Below are 27890 nucleotides of genomic sequence, written 5' to 3'. Positions count from 1 at the left end.
AGCTCTTCATAATATAGGAGAAAACTTCAAAGAAAATATTTTTTACGATTTGTTTTTAATGTTTCTGAAGAGAATAAGAGGTCACAAGGTCGAAATTCATAATCAGTGCAAAAAATAAATAAATAAATAAACGAGCAAATTCAGAACATTTCCAAAACTTTCTTAGTAATAATCCCATTTGACTGGACCATAACAGCAGGTTGGGAATCATGACTAATTTATTAAATAGAAAGAACGCTTGTTAAAGTGAATTATAAAAATAATTCTATGAAAAAGAATGATATTTTATGAGTCCTGAATAGGATAAAGAAACTTTTTCAAGATACAGTTCATCATCAAATTTAAAGAGGCATAAATGATTAAATGATAAGACTTATGTCTATATTTAGTCTCAAACATTCGCACTATATATATTTAAAAACACGATGAATTACTTAAACCATATAAAAACAATTGATCAAGTATATAAACAAAACAGACAAAAATATGGTAGGTTATAACTTAATGGTGCCATCACATCAATGTTATTTATATTAGGTGAATAACTCTAAAAATCGCATTACTCCGCCAAGGAAAATTCGAATTTGTAAGTATCTTCATTAATACACTCAAATAAGCTTTCATAAATTATTTAAGATATTAACAATGAACATATTCAAATAAGGTTACAGAGCCACTTGAACCATTTAGAACGATTAGGAAAGTGAAAAACCCAAAAATGCGGGTAGGAGAGGGAGCAGACTGTACAACAATGGAGAAGATATTTATGGCCTGCCCTTTGGAAATGGTATTATGTTCTCCCTTTCCTCTTTCTACCTCTACTCTGTCTCTTTTTATCCTTTATTTTAACCTAACTCCGTCTTGGTATACCAGGTTTTTAGTTTATTTTAAATGCTGATTGGTTAATTGTATTTTAAATATTCCGATTGAAACTCAATTGAGAACTCTCATAAATATTTATCATGAAAACACTATTAATTATATCATAATATAGAAATATAAATGAGGTATAATATAAACATAATAATACTCAGTTTAAGAACAAATAATGGGGTAAATGCTTTTTGATGACATAATTATTTAAAAAAAAAAGAGTACTACATTTTATTTTCAGATCATCACAAAATTCATATAATAATAAATTCATTTATAGTCTGTTCCATGGGACGGAAGAAATCGGGTAAACAAGAGAACATGAGCTGAGTGTTAAGTGTCATTCTCTCTTTAATCGGGTCTTTCTCACAACTTTCGGTCCCAAACAAGGCAAATTATTTAGAACCCTTTCGATAGTGTATGTCTCCCAACCTGTAGTTGTTCTCTTGTTATATCAGATTCTCTTGTCTCATTACCGAATTTCGGGATATTAATTATTAATGTCGATGAAATATGAATTTACAACTTTGGTTTATTATGGTGATAATTCAAAAATTAATTATTCAAAGTACCAATTTTGAGACCAAGTACAGGAGGCAGCCTTTGATGAAGGTTCTATTGGGTTTTTTGGAGAAACAGCTTTATTCTATTGTATACCCAAGCTAGTGCTAGCAGCAGAGAGATGCCTTCAATATTTCCACAATCAAACATTAAAAAAAAAAAAAAGGATTGATTCAAAAAATCTAAAGCATATCTTCTCAATATTGCACATATTACAATATGATCTAACATATGATAATTATAAAACTTAAGAAAATAGATGTTATAAATGTCCTAAATATCTAAAGAAGCAGGTGAAATGGATAAAAAGACAATAAGGATTAGTATTTGATATCACTGGTAGACAAAATATTGGCAAATCATTTAACTAAGACGAATCCTTGAGAAGTAATCTCAGAATTCATTAAGAAAGCTTCTAATTGTGTCTTAAAATTCCTAAGATATATAGAAATTGTACCTATTTTGACAGGAAAATAGAGTTTTCCTTTTCACCAAAATATAATGTATAGCAGCACAATATATTTCTTGAACTTATTAAACCTCGCCAAGTATTTCGTTTAAATTAAACTATATTCCAGGGTAAGTTAAAATCTTGTTATTATCGAATCTTGAATAAATGAATCAATTGAAATTAAAAATTAAAGCTGTACCTCTACAACCCATGACGGGTCAGGGGTTCAATACTTTGTAAAGAAGTACTGTTGTATGTTGTAAAGACCAACGGTTGTGCAAGGAGGTTATTTGATCAGAATCACGCTCAACCACCAGATATTTACCCAATTAAGGGTACCCAATTTAAGAGGCTGGGTGGACCCCAAGAGGGCTCCAAGAATTGATATTAAATAAGTAGTAACGATTAGAGATAGCTGACCGTGAATAAATTATATGAGGAGAAGATGGTTGGGGGATGTGGTAAAAATATAACACAAATAAGTTGAAATAACTAGACAAAGAAAATATAAACAGAATGGCATAAAGTGAATAATTGTACAGAATGAAATTAATAAAATTAAAGTGATGAAAGAAGTGGAACATAAAACGTATATATAGGTAATTGAATAAGTAAGTAAAAAAAAAAAAAATAATTAGGGAAATAAAATAAAAACTGTCCGTTATATAATGCAAAGGAATATGAATATATAAGTTTATTGATAATTTAAAAAATAAAATTGAGAGAAAGAAAGTATATGTAATATAAATGATATAAAATATATGTAATATATAGATGTCGTTAGTTACATATATTTTCTTTCTCTAAATTTTAATTTTCAAATTATTAATAGACTAACATATTCATATTCCTTTGCATTATATAACTTAAAATGTTTCTGTTTCTGTTTAGTAGTTTTCATGATATTATCTAAAATAAATTAACTTATAGTTGTTCGGACAATAAATTTTATTTATGAAAAACTTTATTTCAGAAACCATTGGACGTACCATTGTCTGTCGGCAATCAAATTAAAGCTAGTTAAATTTACAATAAAATAGTTTATAACGTCTATATGTATGAGTAGTAGCTTTAATAATATTTGACAAAATAAATTCACCAAATGTTAATTTATAGTTGTTCGGATAAAATGTTTAATTTTTGAAAAAATATATCTCAAGACCCATAAGGTGCACATATGTCTGCCAACACTCAAAATAAGGAAATTTAACTTACTACAAAGTAGTTCATGACACTTATCTTCGTAGGGGTAGTAGTTTTTATGTTATTTTCATATGAATATAAATTTGGCAAATGAAGATTTGTCGGAACAACTATAAATCAATTTATTTTTGCAAATATCATGAAAACTACAACTCCTACGAAGGTAAACGTTATGAACTACATTATAGTCCATTAAACTAGCTTTAATTTGAGTGCTAATGAGCATTTGTAGGTTGAATGGTTTTCGATATGTAGATTTCTCAAAATAACTTTGCTAACTACTGATTTTTCAGTGTATTTATTATGAAAGATAGTTTTTTGAAAAGTTATATCTTGAGAACTATAAAACGTAAATAGCTTTATCAGGGCTTACATTTTATAAAATTTACCCTACTTTAAATGATTTTCTCTTGGATTTTCTATTGTTGTCAGTAGTTTTTAAGATAAAGAGCTCCAAATGAAAAATTAATAATTTTTAAAGTTTTGAAACAGCCACCATTTTGTATTGCCTCTATGTATACTTGGCAGGCTCATCAATTTTGACTAGTAATTATACATATATCAACAATTGGGGTGAAAGAACTGCTTTTTTTCTCCTTTTGGGCTCTTGTACTGTATAGGAAACAGGAATTTATAGGTGAATATCTGTAGAATTATACAATACAATATTAATGAAAGCTTGTTTAATAAATAATACATGCAACACGCGTAATAACTTATGCGTTTTGCATGTATTATATATTATTATACGGGAATTGTTCTTCAAAAACGTGCGTTGAAGGCCTAGTTCGAAATCCTCATATCTCAAAAAAAAAAAAAATGTACATAATAGATGAATAAGTTCATATCTCCTTTGGTGGAGTTAATAGAGCTCTAAGCCACTCCCAAGTTTGGGGTAAATTTGTTGAATTTAATTCATTTTTTTTTTCTAAAGAAAAATTAGGGGCCAAAAAAAAGTTTATTTTCCTTTTTTTTTTTTCTAAAATTCGTATTTAAGGGTTTCTTGAGATGTTAAACAGGAATATTTACTTCACTCCTAAAAAATCTCACACTATACTTTTATAGGTCAGTCTGTCTGAATTGTTTCATTGTAATACTAATATTGAAGAACAGTGTGGTTATATTTGGACTATTCTTATTTTATATCTAAAGTATATGTCTAATTGATGGATTAATAAATTATCACAGAGAAGAAAATAAATCAATCAAATTGGGTCAGTACTAACGATAATACAAGATATTAAAAAAAAAAATCTCCCATTCCTTGCGGTGGAATTAAAGTTAAGACCGAGTTTAAGCGTTTTTGGCTAGTAGATAAGAAAGTATGCCATTTTTCACGGTTATCATATACTAATAGACTTTTTCGTTTTTCATATTTGGATAATGTTATTTGTGAGATGATTAAATTTCCAGCAAAAAAAATCGTTGAATTTGAAATATTAGATAAAATACAGCTTGTTGAACTTGTGCCCATATAATTATAAAAATTGTAGAATTTAGGCAGGTTCTCTTTGAATTTTAGTTTATTTTTTATTATAACTTGAATGCTGTACACCGTCAAAAGTTGAATGCCAGCTGTTTTAACCAATATTAATATCATTTAGACTTAAGTCCATATGAGGGCAAAATATTGTGTCAAATAAAGAAAATCTTTTCAAAAGTTCTGATTTGTTTAATTAGATCCAGTTTGTACCCTTTGATGCAGTTTATAAAACCCTAAACCACTCTCTAGTTTCGTGTAGATTGGTTGTGTCGTATTGAAGTGATTTCTATTTTTTTTAACCATAAATTTGTATTATATAATGTTGTTTACTGCTATAAAATCAATAGATATGTATATTTGATTCATTGTAATAAAGGATATTTCATACATTTGATTCGATTATTAATCTAATGTATATTTAATATATCATAAATATATTAATTTATAAACTTTAATTTTAACTTAATTAATCTTCCTATATCCCCAAATTTAACAAAAATTAAAAACAGTAACCGCTAATTTTTTTTCCTACTACTATAAATCAATCATAGATTTATTATAACTATATAGAGATCTCATCAAGACTAAGCGACTTATTTGTTTATCTACAGCCCAAAGCAAAATGTTTGTTCAACCCAGCAGAGGTAGTGAGGACAACAAATGTGCCTTTCTACCGATCGGCCTCAACTGCGGGTTCTACCCCCAATCTGGTAATAAATGAGAGCCTTTATTCCCTCCCTGAAATATCGCTTCTGCATATTAGCTCCTGGGTAAACATTTTAATACCGCCACTCCGAGGAAGGAAAATCTAGCATATTTCATTTCTACCTTTCATTAGTGGCTGTGTTTGAGGGGCCAGCCAATACTAATTTAACCATATATTATTATCAAAGATTTTTTTAAAAAATTGTGACAACGCATACTGAGTAAAAAGACAAAAGTTAACATGATGGTATGAATAAATTAATATAAGAGTTTTATTTATAAAATGAAAAAATAATTTTATTCTGGGACATATGTCCCCTTAGAATAAATGCAAGGTTTATACACTATGATTTTTGCCTGGCAAACATTTAAAAGTTTCCAGTAAGCAAAATGATAATACTTTGAGACCTTGGTATCATACTGTTTATAATGTTAATCAATATATGCTTAACTATATTGTTTAAAATGATGCAGAGTTTGGTTATGCAATAAGAGAAGGAATAAGTGTTGTTTAAAGGAAAGAATGGATGAGGATTGGCGAATGGAGTTGGGGAGAGAATTCCAGATGGAGATTGCACGTATGAGGAAGGATTTGCTGAAAAAGGCGGTTCTATAGGAGAGCCTGATGTTTAATGTGTGAACGAAGAGTGAGGAGACCAAGGATATAGGTAGGTTTTTTTATTTTAAGAACTTGGAATAGGAAAACACCAAGGAGGTATTGCCTAAGGGAGGTTGGATAGAGCTACTTCAACTCGGTATACCAGCGGGGGACTTAAGAGCGCCTTCCAAACCCAAAGATAAATCTTACGAAACAATTCATGGGTCTCTTCAGTCTCAACTCTAGACCTGCAGATAGCCCTCCAGGAACTGTAATCGAAGTGGAGGAAGACGAGAGAGGATATTAGGAGCTGACGGGTGTTCTGAGGAATGCAATTACGGAATCTTAGGAATTGTTTGAGTACAGTAATGGATTTGGGAGTGATTTAGAAAAGATGATTATTCCAATAATAATGCTATCAATATCTTCTTGTATCTTTTGGATGGCCTCAAGCATCTCGGAGGGATGGAAGGATAGATATTTTTGAAGATTGTCTGCCTATAGGTGGTATTGTGTGTGGTGAATGGAATCAGGAAGATCGTTAATATGAATGGAAAAAAGGGTTAGTGAAAGTGAGGAGCAGATTTGATCGGAATGATAACTGTTTGAGAACGATGAGGCAGGAAGGAAAGGACACTATTTGACAAGCAAAGATTTTGAAGTTTATTGAGGAGGATCTTATCGTTAACTGAGTCAAATGCTTTCGAAAAATCAAAAAGAACTAAAATTGATATATGATATAGAGGATTGGAGGTCTTGGAATATTTTCAATAAAGCGGATTGTGTGGAATGTTGAGAGCAAAAGCCGGATTGGAAAGGATTAAGGAGAGCTCGAGATAATTATTAGGTTGGGAGTTATTTATATATAATTAATAAAGCTAAATACAAATCATTAATTAAAACGATCCAACATCTTTACAAAAGGATCAATTTTTGCTGCAACATGGACATAAAGTTCCAGTATATCAAGCCGCGCATTATATGAATCAAGTACTTACGGATTTATCTTTTTATAACAACTCCTTCTGGGGAAGCATTAACTACTTTCTCATTTTTATAATACCCACATGTCGAGGGTGTTGGTTGTTCATCCTTCACAGTTTCATTGTTTCATTCATGCTCTTATAATTCATTAAGATGTTGCATCCTACAATGTCTGTGAATGGTTTCTTCTTCCCTGTTAGTAAGTTCCATCCTATTCCCAACCTTTTACGTAGTGACCCTTCATGTATCAGTTGAAGATTGTTAGTCAAACAGAGTTCTAATCTGCTAATCTAATCTAAGCCATAAATGGTATATCATAGAGTCTGTGTTTCTACTGTAGTTGTTTATGCTTCGAAATTGCATTCTGTATCGCAGGACACAAACTACGAGCTTGTTTGTAGTTTTTATAATAAACAATATATTGTATATTGTTTTCTAATACATAATATATTCTTCTCTTACTACTAATATTTAGCAAAATTTCGTACATTTGGTCGTAGTTGCACAAATATGGTAGGTAAAGGAACTACAAGATAAATCGAAGTTGGGGTCCGAGGAGATAATGTAAGCCAACAGTTATTTCATATCCATCAGTCAAAATTGTTAAAACGACTCTATTTATTTTGATGGATCTAGATACGCTTGTTTCCAAAAACCTCAAGGACGTGTGAGGTCTCTTCAGTATTATTAATGTATCAGATTAGCTTTACTGCTATTTTTTTTAAAATATAATTATTTTTGTTTATTAATTTCAATATTAAAATATTAATTGTCAGTCTGAGGTTTTATACGGTGTCCGTTTGAGGTTTTGTTAGTAATTCGATTAGTAAATCAGTTTATTACTAAGGATAATTCAACCAGATGCGAGTATTGTAATGAAAGCCTTACAATAACCCATATCCTTGAAAATCGAGATCTTTAAGATATATAATGAAGTAGGAATGTCTACAAATTTATCAACAACTTTCGGAAATGATGAAAAATATCTGAATAAGGTTATATCTTCTGTGTCCAAACCAGGATTTCTGATAAATATCTAAAATACATAATCTATTTCTCTATTTATTTTTTTTTAAGATACTGCCATTCATTGTTCTGTAGAGGCGTTATGATGGATTGTTACGAATCACATGTCCCACCCATCTTAACCTCCTTGCTTTCATATCATTATATATTGACTGACCAGTCTCTGTAAGCAGTTTAATGTTATTTCTTCTTCTCTTTATGTTAAGGCTCTGATCCCAGATCGCTCCTGTAACTATACAGAGGACGTTCCGTCAAATTTCTAGATTCTGCTTTCTAAGATACTTGATAGAGCCCAAATCTCGCAACCGTATATCAGAGCTGGTTTTATGATGGGTTGGTTCACAGTTAGCTTCTGATTTTTCGGGATTTCAGAATTCTTGACAAAGAGATGAATGCTCTATTTGCGCTTGTTATATGCTGGTTCACCTCGATCCGTTGATCATTTATTGATTTTATTATGGAGCTAAGATAATTGAAACTATCTACTTTAGGAAACGATTTATCATTTCGTTAGGAAGGATTTTTCGGCTTACAATCATTCACGCCCCACTAAGACCACCGGGGAGCGACGAACCTATATCTCTTTAGAAATACTTGCTTAAAACGGGGAGAGGAGACTTTAAGATAGTTTAATTGAGCAACATTCAAAAAGCGTCTGAGATTGAAAAACGGCGTAAAAACCTCCGTTCCCTTACTTATCTGACTTCTCAAACACGCAATTATAGCGAGTAGGTAGGCTGGTCGATAAACGATATGCCACAATCTCACAAGAGGAGATCATAACACAAAAAAGGCCATCCTCCCCTACCGAACCCGCCCCACTAAGACCCCCGGGGAGTGACAAGTCCTATATCACTTTTGAAATACTTGCTTTAAATGGGTAATTTACACTTTACAAATTTATTACTGTTGTGGAGTCTTCTCTGATCATTTCCTGTACACATGAAGAGAATCGGTGTGACTCCAGAGCAACCCCGTAAGAATAGTTTAACCGAGCAAAATATTAAAAAGCGCCTGAAATTGAAAAACGGCGTTTTTTTGTTACAATAGGCTTTTCATATTCTGAATGTTTCACAATAGGTAATATATATATTTCTCGTCACCTGAGATATTAAACAAATTATCAAAAATCGAAGGTTATTAGTAATAATGTGCAGATATATATTGATATTGCGTTACATGAAAATAACTGCTCCCTGTAAGCTAGTCACGTAATTTAATCTTTTCAAACGGCTTGAGAGATTATTAGAAATTAATTAGGAAACTGAAATTTTATCTAAAATTGTATAATAATTCCTCCATTGTACGTCATGGGAGATCACAACACAAAAAAATGGTTCACGAGAGGAGATCATAACAGAAAAAAAGGCAATCCTTCCCCTCCGGTCCCGCCACACTAATACCCCCATGGGCGACGGTCCTATATCACTTATGAAATGCTTGCTTAAAATATTTTGTTTTATCTTCATTTATTAACAAGCCAATTAATATATAAACTTCTATAATACTGGCGTTAATTACTAATAGGTTCTAAGCCTTAATTTCATAACAACCAACCAACTGCAAAAGAAATAGTTCAGGATAATTATTGGATTTAAATGATTTTTTGTTATAGCAAATGCCCTATTTTTTTTTTTTATTTGACTCCATTGCTAAATTATTGTTTATACTTTTATTTGGATAAGTATAATTCACTTAGTTTTATTATTACATATCATACTTGATATATGGAAAGTTTATAAATTTTTTTTAATATAGTCCTTCAATTAAAAAAAAATCTGTACTACTACAACCCATGAACCCAAAGAACCCATTAAGAGTCAGGGTCATTGCCTTACCAATGAGCTACCCATTCCCTCCTTCAATTAAATGTTACTATATGCTCCAAAAAGAACGATGATCACAACTTATACTAACATGTAGCTAATTTAACAAACATTTTAAAGAATTTATTGCCGAAATTAAAGCGGAAAATCAACAGCCAAGAGTTAATATTCCTATGGAAAATTCATAAGTGGACGGGATTTGAAATTTGAAATGGCTGAACCCAATGAGATGAGATTGAAAAGGCCTTTGTGATCTATGATAGGTTTCGGGTGGTAGGAAAAAGAACCCTATTTACCATTCATTGTCTCCCAGCCAACACCGGTTTTTCCATTAAGCGCTCCCTGCCGGCCTCTCCCGATAACTTCCCTCTCTTCTTTTATACTCCTTTATTTTTCCTCTTTTGTCTATCTTCTGCTCCTATATCGTGCAAAGCCCCGTCAGTTACAGTTTATTAAAACTCGAAGTTAACAACAATTAAACTATGATTCAATGCTCTTCATAGATTAATTCTGATTGGAAATGTAGTTGTAGAATGTATATAATAAAAATCAGTAATATGACTTCAAATAAAGTAGAAATTAATTTATCTTTTATTTAATTATGTATGCCAATATTTCCCATAACATGTCAGTCACCGAAGGGTACTTTAATCTAGAAAAAAGTAGACGTAAATATTTTAGTAATGAAAGGTATATTGTTTTTAAAAGTAGTAAAAAATTAGTTTCAGTATAAAAACTATCGTTATCATCATTACTTACAAGGTAAATCTATATTAAAAACGATGGTAAGATCCATATTTGTCAGATAGGATTTTTTTTTTATTTCATTTTTTCCTTTAGAAAATTTCTTTAAAGACATTGCTAGAAGTGAAAATGTGATCATTGTTTACTTTCTGAAGGTATGCATCTTTTAACTCCAATAAAATGATAGTCAACGGTGCTTCCGATGAGAAACATCCAATTGAATCACAAAATCCAACTCTATGATTGCAAACAATCGACCGGTTTCTATAGTAATTTTCTTTTTTACAGACTTTAGTTAACTCAGAAATAAACATTACAAAACTGAACAAAACCACAAAATGTATCGTTTTTGAGTTGTAAACAAATAAAGCTTTATAAAAATGTATAAATCTTGTCTAAATTTGAATGGTAAATAAACCTCTTATTTTGTATATATTACCATTAATATGTCTATTTTTTTAAAAATCTTGTGTAAAAGCCGAGAAAAAAAAGGCCTAACAGAAAAACAGCTGGTAAAAAAAATAAATTAAAAAGTAATACTATAAAACCAGGATTTATATGCGAATATATACTTCAATAATGTTACTGGGATAAAGTGGAAAGTGTTTGAAATAGAATGGAACGATATGTCACAGAACCGTTACATGTTGTGTCATGTTTTCTTAAGTGGAGGTTTAATTTTTGTTTATATGTGTATATAATTGACCGAAAAATTTAAATATAAGAAGATGGTTGTGGTCATGGTTGTGGTCAAAAACAGAACAAATAGTTTTTAACTATTTGTTCTTTTTTTGACCGCAACCCTGACCTTCTCCTTATATTTAATTTTTGTTTAATTTATCTTTGATTATGGCGATGTACTGAATAAATTACGTTGCATTTTTTTTTAATTGTATAAATTCATGATTTTATTTTTGTCATGCTTTACTTTTAGTTTGTAATAGAGTTTATAAGGAGTGTCAATCTTTTGTTTTGTTTATTGTAAATAGTTATTGTTGTTGTATTTTATATTAATTTATTGTATAGTTGAAATTTACGAGGATTGTTCGTAAACTGGTGTGGGGGAGTTACAGCCTTAGTCAGCTGTTACTTCGATGTCAGCTGACTGAGTAGTTATCTGTATCTGTATATAAAGAGATATACTGAACCCAATAAAGCCAGTATGTTACAGCATTTCAAGTGTGTTAGATCTTATTCCTTCTTCTCTCTTTTTGACATTACCTGTTCTGCTGTTTTTATAACTCCGCAAGTAGGACACTGGGGGTCGATGTTATTTCCAAAGTTCTGCAGCTGAATCATCTTACGATCTGTAAGGCCCAATCGTCTGGGAGCACTCAATCTCCTGTTTAGTCCTCCCGCAGCATCTTCTTTCATAAGTTTGGAGTCTCACCGATCCTCTTCCGGAGTTCCTCAGGTTCCACTTACAGTCTCTGTCTCTTCACCTCAACTTTAATCATGTGAGTGATAGAGTCACCCTATCCTTTAAATACACCAGGTGAGGATCCTATCCTTTTAAATAAACACTCAAAATTACCACAATGAGAAATACTAATTTGGACTATGGATTTGGATTACGCTTATCAGTAACAGCAAATTACTAAAACACGCAAACATCTATTATATCATTGGAATGAAGTTCATCGTTCTTACAGCCCTTATGAAGCAATGCAAAGTGGGACGGAACGTTGGTTAACAATAAATAGTTGTTTTTTTTATTGACCGCCATCTGGAATATCTTCCTCCAATCTAATACGGTCAACTATCTTCTTCCAATATTATGTCATTATGTAAACGGCTTCGGGACAAACTTACAATACACTTCAATCCTCTAATTCAAGCACTATCAAAACAAGACACAAGACTACATTTACGGAGGAGCTAGAATAAGGATATGTTAAAAAATTTTTTTTTTTTTTAAGAGGTATCATCATTATTATCATCTTTACCTTTACCTCTTTGTTTCATTATTTATTCAATATCACAGTCACTGGTTTTAAAACTTTTTTTTTACCATAGTTAGTAAATTAAATGAAGTAAAAAAAATATATACATTTTATAATAGTGAAGTTTAGACAAATAATTTCCAAAAAAAGAACTTTGCATATACAAAGCAAGTGTTTTTGTTGCAGAGGTGGAAGCCGGCGGAGAGGACAAGATAGGCATGAAAGGCATTAAACCGTTGATTGATGATAGGGAGGAAGAGTCTGTCTAAATATTTGACCTTTGTCAGGAGGGAACTGTACCTAACCAGCCCTTATTAGTCCAGTTATATTGCCCTTCTTATTTATTCAATATTATCTTATGTATTCTAATTTTCTGAATCTTTCGATACTTATTCGGGTTCTATTTCATTTAGCTTAAAGAAACAAATATTTATATATGTATAAAGTGTTTCACGAGGAACTGTAATTAGTTAAAGGGTGGTTAGTTACAAAAAATGTAGTTTAGTATTAGCAACCTCATCACGCTACCTCAATTCGTTGTTATGATATGATTTTTTAAAGGTTTTAGCGATTCTGTTACTGTTATCCTGGTCACCGAGTAAATTATATAAAAATAGGAGCTGCTATAACCATCGCACAATTAAATAAATTGCAAAATAAATAAAAAGCAAAATTGCCGGGAAAAAAAACTAATACCATAGTTATGTGTAGTAAACCAACTTAGAAAAATTTTGGAGGGAAAACCTAGGTACCAGCTTGAAAAATAGAACAAAAATAAATGTTGCTACTCTCACTGTTGTACTCCGACAACACTTTGAAATTCTTAAGTATTTCCGAAAAATATTCATTTTACCTGTTTTATTTGGCTGCTACGATCGCCTAACGAAGCAATATTTTCCTACAAATTGATATTTTGATTTTTAAAGAGAGAAAAATTTTAATAATCATATCACTGCTACAAATTTCTTAAGATTTGTATCTGAGGGAGAGTGGAGTAAAAGCTAGCCCCTTTTTCTAAATTTCACAGAACTCTCCGAAGGGTAACTGTATAACGGACGAAATCGTAATCAAATCCCGGTCGTAGGGTTCTAATAGTACAAGAACGTTCCACGTTTGTATTTATTTTACTTCGCTTACTTTGGTTGTAAAATCAACGAATTAGGATGATAAATGTGTGAAAATATGCTAATAATTAAATCATTTTAACTATTCTCTTGAAAAATTTTCGAACACCAAAGGGTATGATTTCATATGATGGATGAGATTAATGTTGAGAATTTCGGTGGAATTCTTTACATTAATCCTATCTGCAAAAAGAGACACTGAAACATCTATTGGCAGATTCCATTAGCTTTCTCTGTAGTGAGTATTTGAAAAACAAAAGCTATGATTCTTTGGGTTCGATTGATGATTGAGCTGATTTCAGCGGTTGTTCGATTGATTTGATACTGAAAACCTTATTTGTGTGTGCTGGCGTTGGAAGTTGGCCTTAAATATTAACAGAAAAATAAACAGTTTTTGCCATTTTATATGTTGCATTGTATGGTATTAGCACTTGGGGTAATATCGTGCAGAGTAAATGTTTTGTGAAATTTCTGTATAAATTTAAATGCTCTATCATTTAATGTTATTGAAACTTTTAGGAACCTCTGGATTCTTTAAAGCTGATTTAATAGATGATTTTTGGTAATTTGTATTTTTTAAAAGAATAATATTGATATTACGATATGAAAAGTGACTCCTGCTCGAGGATAAAATAATGTAATTAACTAACATTATAATATTATAAAATGTTATAAACAGTTAACGTAAATAAAACAAATTATTCTAGAGTCCTTTTTTTTTTCTGTTTCTCCACAGCCTGTAGAACAATCCAATAGAAGAATAAACCCGGAACCATGATGGGAATATGTCCATTACAATAGTAGATCAATTTTTTTTTTAGTGAGTGAAGTACCAAAATTAAACTAATGCAGCAATATATGTATTTTATAATGTACTGAAAGCACTGGCAAATGCTTTTAATAATTCATCATGAATCATAAAATAGAATCAGAAATTTAAAGCTTCTGTCTTACACTATAGAATAATTTCGCTCGGTGAGATCATTAACAGTGACCACTGTGTTCTTATTCAAGTCTCGCCTGGGCGAGATGACTTTTATTTCCTTGCTGCCCCACAGAATGAATCTCGAACATTCCATTCCAGGTAGAATAAGATGATGGATGACCTTTACGATAACGACTCCTTATGTAAGAAATGCCACTGTTGTGACAGGACTACAACGACAGTACAATTTAGCTATGAAAATGGGCCATGATGATTAAATAAAAAGCGTATGTTACAAAAATGTTGTTCTAAATGATGATAATAAGTAATAACAAAAGATAAGTAAATAAAAGTGTCTTGTGATGTTTTAGGAAAACAGCGATTTGCTTGGAGGAATATTTTAAATAGTATCTTATTTAATTTTACTAAACACTAAATTGTGGTAGTTTTTAGAAGTTAAAAATTGAGTTTTTAGTTTTAAAAGAAAAAAAATGTTCTCAGAATTATGTTTGTAATATTACTCCTTCTTCTACCCACATCTTAATATATTTTTTAATCTTTATTGTATGGATATTGTAGTTTGCTTAGTAATATAATAAATGACTATTGCGTTTTTTTAATATAGGTTTACTTATTAAATTAAATAATAACCGAAAATGGCCATTTATGGCTAGCTGTAGGTATTTATTAGAACTAAATACCAGACTTGTGGAGAGATTAATACGTTAAGTCAGAACAACCTCCTGATCCAGATAGACCGTGATTATGATTAAAAATCACTCTAATAAATCAATATATTCATCTCTTGCGAAATCCGTTGTTCTAAACAAAGGATTATGTTTAGTGTTACAGATAGTAGCAGTAATCGGTATTCAAATAATAGCTTCTAATTCACTGAACAGTAATACTACTGTTTACAATGATCTTCTTAAAACTCAACATACAAGAGGACTGAGAGAGCTAGTATGTGCTCATTGGTCTGTGTAGGTCCTGACATCAGCTCAGATCAATATGCCTCGTGTTTGTCAGATAGAGGATCTTATACAAGCTTTAGAAGGAAGGGGAGCCTCCAATCCCAGGTTATGAAGTTCTGTAAGTTCTTCTGCAGAAGAATAACGTGTATATAAAATTATCTTTGTTCTGACAACTGATAACTATGGATATCAAGAAAATGAGAGATACAGACCTCATTTTTATGCTAAAAAAAGTAACTAAATAAAAAAACATATCCAAAAATTTTGGATATTGATTCGAATTACATTTTGTTTTCTCTTGTCTATGCTACTTATTAAATCACAAATAGAGATTGAGTAATATCTTCTTAATATTACGACTAATTTTTCTATGGTCTTTTCATAATAAATCACGCGATGCATAATTTTTTCAACCTGTCATTTATAGTTTTTGTTAAATTACTTGAATCTATCTTATTAATTAAGAGTAACAATAATCCTTCCGGAGGTTCGCCTGTAACGAAATATTTTTTATGTTGCTACCACAGCTATCTTAAAAAGGGGTAAAATATATTTCTTAAATCCCTTTCTTTACTTCGTATTGAATATTTCATCAAAAAAGTTCGCCAAATGATTGTGTGTTATACCTAAACTAGTAAAAAATACTCTCACTAACCCATTTCAATCTCAAAAAATTAAAAAAATATTAAAGGAACATTTTTAGATATTTACGTAACGGTTGCTTTTTTTTTATAAAAATCTCAAATTTGTTTTAGAAGTCTTGTTTATATAATAATAATAATAATATTCTTTATTTATTCTGCGATTGATCCCTGACAGGCATCAAAATCAGGCTTTAGAGCCTGACAGTACAGAACAAAATAAAAATGAAATTGTAAAACGTCATATAATACAATCAAATAATGAATAACAACAATCATTAACAGAATATATAAAATATGAATAGAACAAATAAAATAAAACCATATTTCATATCATAAAACATAAAATGACTAACACTCCTGATAATAAATAAAAAGAAAATCAAAATCAAATACAATTAAACTAAAAATAATAAATGAAAAGGTACAATTTCTGCTAATATACATATTTACAAGTATGAACGAAATTCTGAAACATAAAATACAGAGAATATGTAAACCATATTTGAAACTTTCAGTTGTTGTTCTTCCGGAATTGCTTAGACGTAGAAAGAAGATAGTTGAAGATACGTGATTTGAAGGGAATTAGAACTACGGAATAAAGGGGGAATAGGAACGGATAAGGAAAGACCTACCAAAGGCTGCAGTTCGATATACAGTTACATATAAGTCTGAGCTGGTATTGCGGGAATGCACTGATGATTTAAATTGAAGGATATCAGAGATGTACGATAGACGGTGGGATTGGATAACTCCTTAGAGGAAGGAAGCAAGAAAATATTTACGACGGAGTAAAGCCACTTCAACTTTTCATAAAATCGGTGACAGAGGCGTATCCGTGGACCACAAAGATGAATCGTACAAAGCAATTAATTAACCGTTTTAATTTTGCACAGAGACACACCCGAAAACCACACAGCAATAATCAAAGTGAGGAAATTTTAAGGGAGTAATCAGGCGTAGGCTCCGGTTTCAAAAGAAAGTAGGTGACGAAGGTAATTAAAAAGCTATTAAATAGGTACCATACTCCAACATATCAGAAGGCCTCCACAATGCGTGCACATATAACTAAATTAAGCTGGACAGTAAGCATTGACAGAAATATTGGCGACTTTTACGGGAATTCGCTGTAAATCCCCACAGGATGAAAACTCCACTGCGTAATGTATTCGCTTATGGTCGAGGAACGAATTCTACTCTCTAAGATATGGACTTATATTCGAGAGGGTAGCCAATTCAACAGGTATTTGCTATAGATCCTAGCGAAAGAGCAAAGACTGCCAACGAGTGTTCCTTTCCCGGTTACATTCTAAAAGGTTCAGGAAAGCGGAGAGTGCATTTATGACACAAATGCACTTCCAAAAATAAAGTTAGAATATTCTGATCCACCGAAGTATACTAATACTCACTGCCTTTAAAGGGGCTGAATCCGTTTGGTGGATTAAAATCGCTTGCAAAGATAGCCAGAGTGTTATTTCTGGGCTTAAAACCGCCTTTCATAGATTCTACGAATAAGAAGTTAGCTTTTAGTGGATAAGATGATTCTATTAATATAGATTACAATAGAATATATCAAATAATGATACATTTAGATGTATTGCATGTATAAAGTTAAAGTATTTACAAGAAATAATACATATTTTAAGATAAGGATAGTGCAATGCCTCATTTTTCAATAAATGTGAACTACAAGACGGATCCTCAAAAGGCCTTTAGATATCTTGCTACACTCAGCAATGAATCATTGAAAGATGAAATGTACGTCTGCTAGAGAACTGGTAAGAAATAAAACTAAAGCTCATACTCTAGTAAAGCTATATGCCAACGTAAGTTTTTTTTCCGGGCTGGTTCTACAGACCTTGTAGATCTTGGGCCACCTGAACCAGCCTTCCCCACGCCTTCCTGTCTTGAGCAACTTCTTTACAGTTTGCTGCATGCAGCTCTTTCGCATCACTATCGATGATGCTAAGATGGAAGCAAACTGTCGCAAAACTGTATTCATTATCCACTTAGTAATGAGGTAAGTCTGAATTACAATGGAATGCAAATTTAATGAGAAGTGAATAGCATAGCATGGACTTCGATCAGAAAGTGATTTGAAGACATTATCATTATGTGAACAAAATTTCAATAAATAAAAAATTAAAATTAAGATTTCTTGAACAAGTCCAAGGAGCCATTTTCAACAGTAATACGTCCGATAAAACATAAACATAACACATCGATTAGGCCTAACAAAGTTTATGGTGAGTTCATATGAAAAAAAAAATGAAATTTCTGTTTAAAGAATTCTTCCAAGTCCAAATAAGTTACATAGTTTGTTTTCTTATTGACCGGACATCAGAACTGCCTCTAGTGTCCGGTAGGAACAGCGCGAATATTGTAATCACTTCCACCCCCCAACACTGAATTAACGGCAAATAAAAACAAAATACTATAAACCAAGGAACAGCTGAATTTTTTTTTTCTCCTGCATGGAGAATATTGCTGCAATACAGGATGCAGCAGCAGGGGCGTATTAGTTTAGATTGGGCATGCCACTGCTGCCACATATTCCACTCTTTATATAGTTTGTATTTATTATTTTATTCGTTGGGGAAACCAATTAATTTTAAAGAGACATATTTACAAATTCGAACATGATGCAAACCAACGCTTGTGAGGCTACACCTTTTCCGTCTGCACCTAAGTTTAGCTTAGTTAGATTGGCTTGCGTCTGTCCGAACGCCTCCTTCAGAACGCTAGTCCTGGCGTCCCTAGTCCAACCTTCATCACCAATCCTCGTCTCAGTCTTCTTCTGATTTATCTTTTTCTCCCAGAGACTGGCCTCGATCCAACAAGACATGTTCGGCTGTTTTAATGAATCGACAGGAGGGTACCAAGAGTTCCTTTTCCAAAGCTTTGCAGCTTTTCATGTTTTGTCAGGATCTGTAAGGTCCATAATATAGTAGACACAACTTATACGAGGTTGTATCTATGAAATGATGTATTTTCCTTGATATAAGGAAGCATTGTTTATTTGCCATCGGTTGGTTATACATGGGCTTTATTTTATAAAAAAAAAGGTACAAACTAACACTATTATTCTTGTAGTTTGTTCTTGAGATAGTTCCACTGACTTTTACATTGCTCACTTACACTTTTTTAATCCTATATTATCACTATTACTCGTCCGCGTCATGAAACTACATGTACAAGTACTTATACTTTGTATGCTGTATTGATGAACTAATACTAATAGGTTTGATTACGAAACAGGACACAGGGGTGACTCTTACGCCAGATGTTCCCGGAACCCTATGAGGATCAGGATGATTCTAATAGTCGATCCGAGGTTAATTTAAATGCTGCATACCGCAGTACCCCAAAAGCCTGTAAATCACAATATCAAAAAAAATAGAGTTCGTAGAAAAAAATCTAAAATAATGTATTAGTTTTTAGACCGTAGGTTTCAAAGGTTAATATACGAGCTACGTTGCGCAAATGTGGCATGGCTGTCTTTGGACCCAGACGGGAGCTATAGAGGACGGGCTCATCATAATCAAATATTTACTAAAGGAACTAGAGGCTGGTTCCACATGTAGAGCACCCTTTAATGTGGCTTTCTAGCTTTGAAATTATTGCTCTCTTGAGACCTTACCGCTAAACTCCGATATCAACCAGCAACCACTCCCGTTCCCATTTCCTAATATTATCTTAACGTTTGCCCCACCCTTCGAATATTTGATGATTACAAGTTCTCAAGTTCCATTAAAACTAAAATTACAACTAATCGGTTTCAAATATTTGTAATAATATAAATTAAGAGTTTTAAGTACATCAGACTATATTCGAATGAAACAAACTATTAAAAACGTAAATAATAAATATGTAATTTCCACTGTCACGCGGAACTAATCTATTTCACACTTGATTTAAATTCGTCTGAGATATTTTTTTTAAACCTGTTAGAGCTAGATGCAAAATCGGGGATTAGTAAAGGAATTTTATCTGCTCCACGAACTGATTATTCAGCGACCAAAAATGTATACAGCTTGTTGCATATTGTTAGTTCATTTTTCATTTAAAATTTTTTCGAGATCACTTTTGTAGGTTGTTGTTGACAAAGTGTAGAGTGAAGGAAACTTCCAAACCTTGCAAAATCCTCTTGGAGATATAACAAGGTTTCCATTAACCAACAACAAATATGTTATCTAAATCAAAAACCTGTTTTTTTATTAATACATATATATTTCTATAAAGGCATTATTCACAAAATTGTGAATTTTTCTGAAATATAGTATTTTCAGTTTATCAACTTAAGTACAAAGTTAGGTAAAATTCATCTGAGATGATAGATTAAGTATTTGTGATAAAATTGTTTATTATTCATCTGGTTGATTAAACTTAACATTATCTATTGTCAGAAAATATTGAGTAATTTTAATTTATCTGTCATATTATATTTTATAACATTTGAATACAAATATTGAAATATTTGAATACCAGCTTACTTGATAGATAAAATTTGTTTTAATAAATACCCTAATGATTTATTGATTAATTTCATTTTTAAAAAAATGTCTGGTATATTTAACAGGAATATCAAGAAAGAAAAAGAAATGTGAGGTTTTTTAAGTACCGTGACGAATTTATTTATTTTTATTAGCATTTTATATGTCGCACACAAATTTATGAATTTTTTATAAAACTCATATAATTTTTATATATAAGAATTGCCTGAATGTTACAAAGCTATGACATCGCACACAGGTCCTACAATTTTTATACTATTTACATTTAAAAAAGAAAACAGATCATCCAAGGGACATCTCGTCTATCATATTTATTAGTATACCCTTAAAATTTTGAACGGAATTCCTTGAGATAAATGTTATCTCTTAATATAATAGAGATTTATGACAAAATTCTTTTCATCCTTAAATCCCATGAAACAAACAAACACTATATCTCATAATAATTCTGTGCTCACATAATCATAAATTCTGTATAAATAATTAGTATATATACAAATCATTCTTCTTTTTTATGATGGAAAGTTTCTAATCATATTTGCGTGCCCAATAGTAGAATTTAACTATTAGTAGATTTTGCAACCTACGGAATAAAATCGAAGAGAGGTGCTCCTTCAAACACTGCTGTGAAAAATGCATGTTAAGAAAAAATACATTTGCTCAAAAAGTAGAGAATAAAGTTTGACTTAATTAATCCTGGACCATTTTTGGCACTATTTCCCAACTTAGTTAGAAATATAAGCGTGCCGAAGAAAATAGGTTTACGAATGGGTTAGGAAAAGTAGCGGACGGAATGTAGTTGAACTGGTACAAGACCAATAAAGCAGAAAACCCTCACCATCCATGACAATTTCGTCAATATTGGATTAAGACTAACAGAAATTTGACCGCAATTAGACAAAAAGACAGGCGCTGAAGAAAATTTGTCCCTAGGTGTCTCACATAATTTGTTTTCATTTTCGGCATGAATACAAAGTCTACTTACCTTCAGCAGTGATGAAGTAAAAATTCAACATAAACACAAACAAACTAAACGAAAATAAACTGAAATTACAGATGTTGAAATAAAACATTCAAAATATTTGGTTTTAAATAAAACTTTTTCAGAATAATTTTTAAAGTGTAGCGACGCTATCTATCAAGGACCACCAGTACGAACACCGTTATCGCTTCCCGCCAAGACGAAGAGCTTCAGTTCGTTGGGAGCATCACCTATGTTTCCTCTGAACTATATTGTGTTTATTTATTCAATGAAATGTAAATAATTTTAAATTGTTATGTATAAACATGTAAATAGTATTATAAATATAAATATGTTGATTTAATAAATTAAGTTTACCAAAAAAGAAGGTACTGAATCACAAAAAAGTAAGTTCTTACAGGCAATGCCTCTGACCGACCATTATATTGTTAGTAACTTCAATATAACACCGATGGTGCTAATAAGTACCATGCAACCTTATAACTCCTTCTTCTAAAGCACCCCTTCTCCCTCCCCCCACACTTCTCTTCTACTTCTGCCCGTTTTCTTATTATTTTATCATTATCTATTGCCGTGTGCGGGGCTTCAGGGGTTCTAAGTCCGACTAGGGATTCCCCGTACACATATTATATTGAGTTTTTATTCATATTTTAATGTATTTATATTATGTATTTGTATTTATATTATGTATTTGTATTATGTATCTCTATCCTGATGGTAACCGACTGAAAAAGTATGCGCTCTATTTAATTCAAACACTAGATACCACAGACCCCCTCTTCATGGTATGCTAGATATGAATATCTATAATTAATGATTGTAACCTTCTTGGGTTAGCAAGAACGGTGGTTAGCTACCCGCCGGGCCTACTTGCCTCCTTCCTATCTTCAGGAATAGCACCCGGTAGAACGAAGATACCTTCCTGCATGACCCGGCGGCTGGCTATCCTCCGGGCTTGATACCCCCCTTGTACCTACATGAGTACCCGATTGGACGAGGTTAGCATCCTTAGAGAAATTACGGCTGTCACCCCGTAATTCTCATCCTTCCTATTCACCTCCTAATCAACTACCTTACCTTAATTGAACACGCATTGTCGTGGCCTTCTGGTCAAGAATATCTAATATTATCTATTGGAGTAAGATCTTACATAACCACCTCGACAAAAGTTACTGACTTTAATAATAATTTATAATTTGATAATTTTAATAGTCAATAAAAGTTGTTTATATTTTTGTCTCGTTAATAAATGATTTTACTCTGCCGAATATGGGCTAACATACCCCATAGCTTACATAACATACTTTTTTTTACATCGGATAGAGGAATGTAACTTGCGATACTGATTCACAGTTAAATTAATCCCTAATAGTATTTAAACTATAAACATTAAATTAGAAGCCAATAAGGCATTGTATCTTCTGTAGTAATGATGGTATAGACTAAGTTCAATTAAATAAGACTATTTGAAGTGGGGCTGCTCTAATAGAGAAAGGAAGCCGGTGGAGGAATGAGGTCTGAGGTGGAACTAGGTCGATGTTGGATGATATTTCAGTCCCCTAGCTCCTGTCTTAATTGGTACCAAAACATCTCCCCTCTGCATTTCTCTCCAATTTCTGTTTTCTTACAAAATCAAGGATTTAACAATTGTTCCCCGTTATCAATATTAACTGGAACATTTGTCAGTACATTTTATTTGATTAAATACACAATTTTGAAGGTAATTCACAATGTAATCATTATTTTTTATTTACCACCCTAATAAATAGATCACACCCTAACAAAATGGAGATCGAGAGTTAAAAAAAAACATCCCGTACATTCCTCTAGAAGTTATGCATACATTTATGACTTGAGTAAAGTATATCTGAAGCTTTGTCTCTTCTCAATTTGGAGATATGTATTTTTTTTTATGTTGGGATGGTGTTGTGGTGGTTTTTACACAAAACAACTCACAATAACACTTATTATAAAAAGTTATTATAACTTTTATTGAGAAGAGAAAAAATTAATAACTTACACTGTGAATCCTGAAAACGTGATCGACATTGTTCACACACATGTGTTGTTTTTGGCGAACTCTATATGTTCCAACCAAATTATTAAATTATTACTATTTACTTTTAATTTTAAAATACCCCATTTCAACAAACACTAAAAATATAAAATATTCTCTTACTGTACAACACAGTGGTGGCACCACCCGCAATAGATATTAATTGATAATAATAAATTTAATTTGTTAATTATATTATAAATGTATCTTTTATTGTTTGGTTGGTACATATAGAGTTCGCCAAAAACAACACATGCGTGTAAACAATGTCGATCACGTTTTCAAGATACACAGTGTTAGCTATTAATTTTTTTCTGTCCTTAATAAAAGTATAGGGAAGTATGTGTCCTTTCAAATAAATTGTAGTGAGATACCGCTGAAATGAACGAATATTTCAAGCAGGAGTAAAGTTCACAATCGTCTGCACCACCGCAAGTACAGACAGCTTACAATCGTGCTTCTATAGACAGATTCGAGTAACATGCCCCTTATTTATCTTATTCCCTAGTCGAATTTTTATTTTTATTTTCAAATGGTAAATTACAAACTAATTACCTTTTTTTTTTTTGGACGTAATGATTTTATTTTCCCAACACACTTCGAAGCTATGATTCCAGTTTCCAATGATCTTCATATAGAAATCAATTCTCTCAAATCTCTCTACTAAGCTTTTAGAAAGCTTGTCAGAAACTAAGTGATATATTATAATTAACTAACTTTATAGAAGTATGGTACACCCAAAGGTTTTTACGATTTAAATATAACAGATAACACGATGAGAATTAGATTATAGCTACATCGTTGCAGTATAATTAATCATAGTACATTACTTTTTTTAAAAAATGAAATTAGTTTTAAAAAAATTTTTAATATTAAAAAAAAGGTCATAGGTAATTTTAAGATGTAAATTGTATTTTTATTTTCAGTTCTTTCCAAATAAAAATCCATTGTTGTACATTTCGTCATAAAGCACATGTATTGATTGTTATAAGGAAAAATAATTTTTCTTTTTTTTACTCAATTACTTTTCATTTCATTTACGAAAGTTATATTTAGATGGATCATCGAAGAAAGTGGGACCGAAATGAATATGAAAGAAGAGCGGCTTGCAGATTATCCGATATCAATGATTCGAATGATTACGAAGAAGAAGATTATGTAACCTTGGATTATGCTAGGCCTAGAGATCACAAAATAAACTTTGAATCGTTCAGCTCGAAAAGAGAGATTATAGGTACGTCCAATCACAAATCTTACCTTTCAGGAGGGTTCCATTGCTCCCTTTGTGATGTAGTTGTAAAGAATGACCGAATATATTTGGATCATGTCAATGGAAAGAGGCATCAAATGCTTCTAGGAAGATCTTTAAAGACTAGGCGCGCAACATTACACGAGGTAAGGTACAAACTGAGATCCAAAAAGAAAGAATTGGAAGAATCTAAATATGGTAATGATCGAGTAACTCTCAAACCCGATATTCAAGAGGAGGAACAGAAAGTTACTGATTTGGAAGAATTCAAAAAGGCTAAGAAAATTAGAGTCAATGAGGAAGAGGCAGATAGGGTACTTCCGTCGGAACTGCAAGAAGTGATGGGCTTTAGTTCCTTTCTCTTTAGTAAGAATAAGTAATATATAAAAAATATAAAGAAACACAAGTAAAAAATGAAATTTATTTTAGTCTTCAGTCTCATACGCGGAAAGCTAGTTAATAAGGAAATTATATTAAACTTATCAATTATATTTTTTACTTTAGTTTACCGATCACATGTAAAATAAGGGGAAGTATTGTGACCATGCGAAATTTTGAATTCAAGTTTACGGTGAAAAACGCATTTTAGGATCCCTGAATAAAATAAACAAGTTTCTCAAATTGGTCGGTGAGTAAACAGCCCAGCTCAAAAAAGAGGTTGTTCGAAACTGATATTACATACTTAGGGCATATGCATATCTATATAATCAGGTACTACATTTTCTTTTCCTGGTTAATATGCCATTTCCATATTATACTGTCTATGAACCTCCTTCCACTTCTCCTACAACTTTCTCACCCATTGCAGTGGTCAGTATGTACTATAAACTTTCTTCCTAACACACAGAGCTTAAAGTGGTCAACAGCCTAGCTATTCCCAAGAGCTCTCGTTCCCACTGGAAACTGGCGCACTCGCTGTATCTAGTCACCGTCTCCGTCAGACTGTCAATCGTCCCCTTTTAAAAAGTGATTTAATTCTCCGGTCTCTCCTCCATTCCCACCTTCCGTCCACCTAAGATCTTGGGCGTTGCCGTACGGACCTTAACCCATTCTAGCGTTGTGGCATGAGCTTGCGCTACAGAGACTTCCAGTAATGGCTCCATCTCCAGGTTTACTGTTGCTAAAGGCTGATTGGCTGCAGCTGGAAGTGGGTTGGTGAAGTTCTGACCTTCGATTTTAGAACTGCTCTCACTATTCCGTTACCTGCCATAAATCAGAGAGGACAAAGAAAAAAGAAAAAAATTTTCTTGAGACTTAAAACTGTTCTGGTATCCAAAGTTCCCTGGTTTCGGCACCACTTAAGTATCGGCGAGCTCAAAATGTTAAAAAAGAGAAAAGAGTTTAAGATATGACACGCTTGAACCGTAACAGACTGACTTTATCAGTCAGTTAGCTGATATCGAAGTAACAGCTGACTGTAACTTATACTCGGAATGATATAGCTACTTTTTCGTGTAAATCGTCCTACCGGAAGTGCCATTTTTGAGTATGTTATACTCATTTTTAATATTTTCTCAAAAAGGGGTCTTATGATTTTAATGAACCTCAGTGAATCATTGTACAATCAAGTTGTCTTTAATACTAAATAAATGTTAACCTCATTGAACAGGCCTCTAATGATGAATATTTAAAAAATCTTCCTTTGAATTTTGAATGTTTGTATTATTATTATTATCGTTGTTAGTAATAATAAAAAATACTTAATATTGAAGAATCTGATAAATTATTTAAGTAGAAAAATAAGGACAGGAATTTAAATTTGAAAAAATCCACCAATCTCTTCCGATCGCATTCATATGTACGATCTTCTTCTTTACCTTTTTTTATCTCATTCTTTACCTTTTGTTAAACTGTTTTATTCTTAGCAGGATTAAAGTTTATTTTAGTTATTTTCACATTAAGAAACCCTAAATTGAGGATTTTTATCGCTACAGATTTTTCAATGCTAGGAAGTAAGAGAAATAGTGAACTGAAAATGAAAATATTGAGTTTTTGGACGAACTAATTTATTGTTCCTTATTCTCTAATGTTTCATTAATTTATGTTCTCAATTTATTGCTTGATTTTTTTTTCTTGGTGGTAACGGAAAAAAAATTTAATATGTGATATTTTTTTAAGAAAATAAATGACAATTCCTGTTTTAACGGTTATTTATGTTTACAATTTATAATTTTAATATTGACATTGTGGCGTAAAAAGTCAAATTTAACAATTTTCAGAAGATAGTACTTTGTACTGGTCTGGAAAAATGTTTTTTAATAAGTACCAACAATATATTTATATTTTGGAGACCATGAAACATTCCTACAGTTAATCGGTACCAATTCCGTAGTACCATGTTCCAGTAAAATATGCCCAATGAAAAAATACTATTTTTTTTTTTCACAAAATATTGATGGTATCTTTTACGAGATCGAATAGGGTAATTTTATAAATATTTTCCACAGTATTTAGTGTCCTCTTTAAGATGGTGCATTATCGATAAAAATCATTCTTAACTGAAATCTTTTACCTCCTGACACTCCAACATTGTTTTTAAAAATACATTTTATAGTACAATAGTACAATCTGCTTTCCTCATGCATAAACTGAAATAAATTTTGTACTTCAGTAGTAAAGGTTTTTCTCACATGTTCAGGGCTCTCTTAATCAGTTTCGCTCCAGGGCAGGTAAGAGATGATGCCTCAGTTGGCACCAGAACGTCACTAGACGAAACCCTACGATGTGGGGCGAAACGTTAAAAAAATAAAGATTTTTTTGTTACTATTTTTATACCATTATTGGCCGCCACCCGGACTATCTTCCTACAATCTACTTCATTGTTCAACTTTCTTTTTCCAATAACTTCCTTTAGTTTGTTTTAAGCTCTAAAAAAACACAATCTTTGAAAAAAAAATGACAATGGCCCTTTTAGAACTAAGTCTCATTACACATATATATATGTGTTTTTATCGATATTCATTTATACTTTTCATGAATATATTTCCAGTACTTAGATTGCAAACCATCATTTATTAATCAATACATA

General features: G+C 31.8%; 1 long non-coding RNA gene and 1 pseudogene across 1 annotated transcript; both read left to right on the top strand.

The window, feature by feature from the left end:
* Nucleotides 1-500: 500 nt before the first annotated feature.
* LOC136795730 (uncharacterized) lies at nucleotides 501-14720 on the top strand. The gene is made up of 4 exons (XR_010843380.1): nucleotides 501-586; nucleotides 665-787; nucleotides 14041-14158; nucleotides 14258-14720. It is a non-coding gene; the product is annotated as an uncharacterized lncRNA (long non-coding RNA).
* Nucleotides 14721-24669: 9949 nt separating this feature from the next.
* On the top strand, nucleotides 24670-25242 carry LOC106690421 (zinc finger matrin-type protein 2 pseudogene; annotated as a pseudogene).
* Nucleotides 25243-27890: the final 2648 nt, after the last annotated feature.

The sequence above is a fragment of the Halyomorpha halys genome, unplaced genomic scaffold (assembly GCF_000696795.3).
Source record: "Halyomorpha halys isolate HHAL.00 unplaced genomic scaffold, Hhal_1.1 Scaffold1710.1, whole genome shotgun sequence".
Classification (NCBI taxonomy): Eukaryota; Metazoa; Arthropoda; class Insecta; order Hemiptera; family Pentatomidae; genus Halyomorpha; species Halyomorpha halys.
This window is presented reverse-complemented; position numbering and strand designations above follow the sequence as displayed.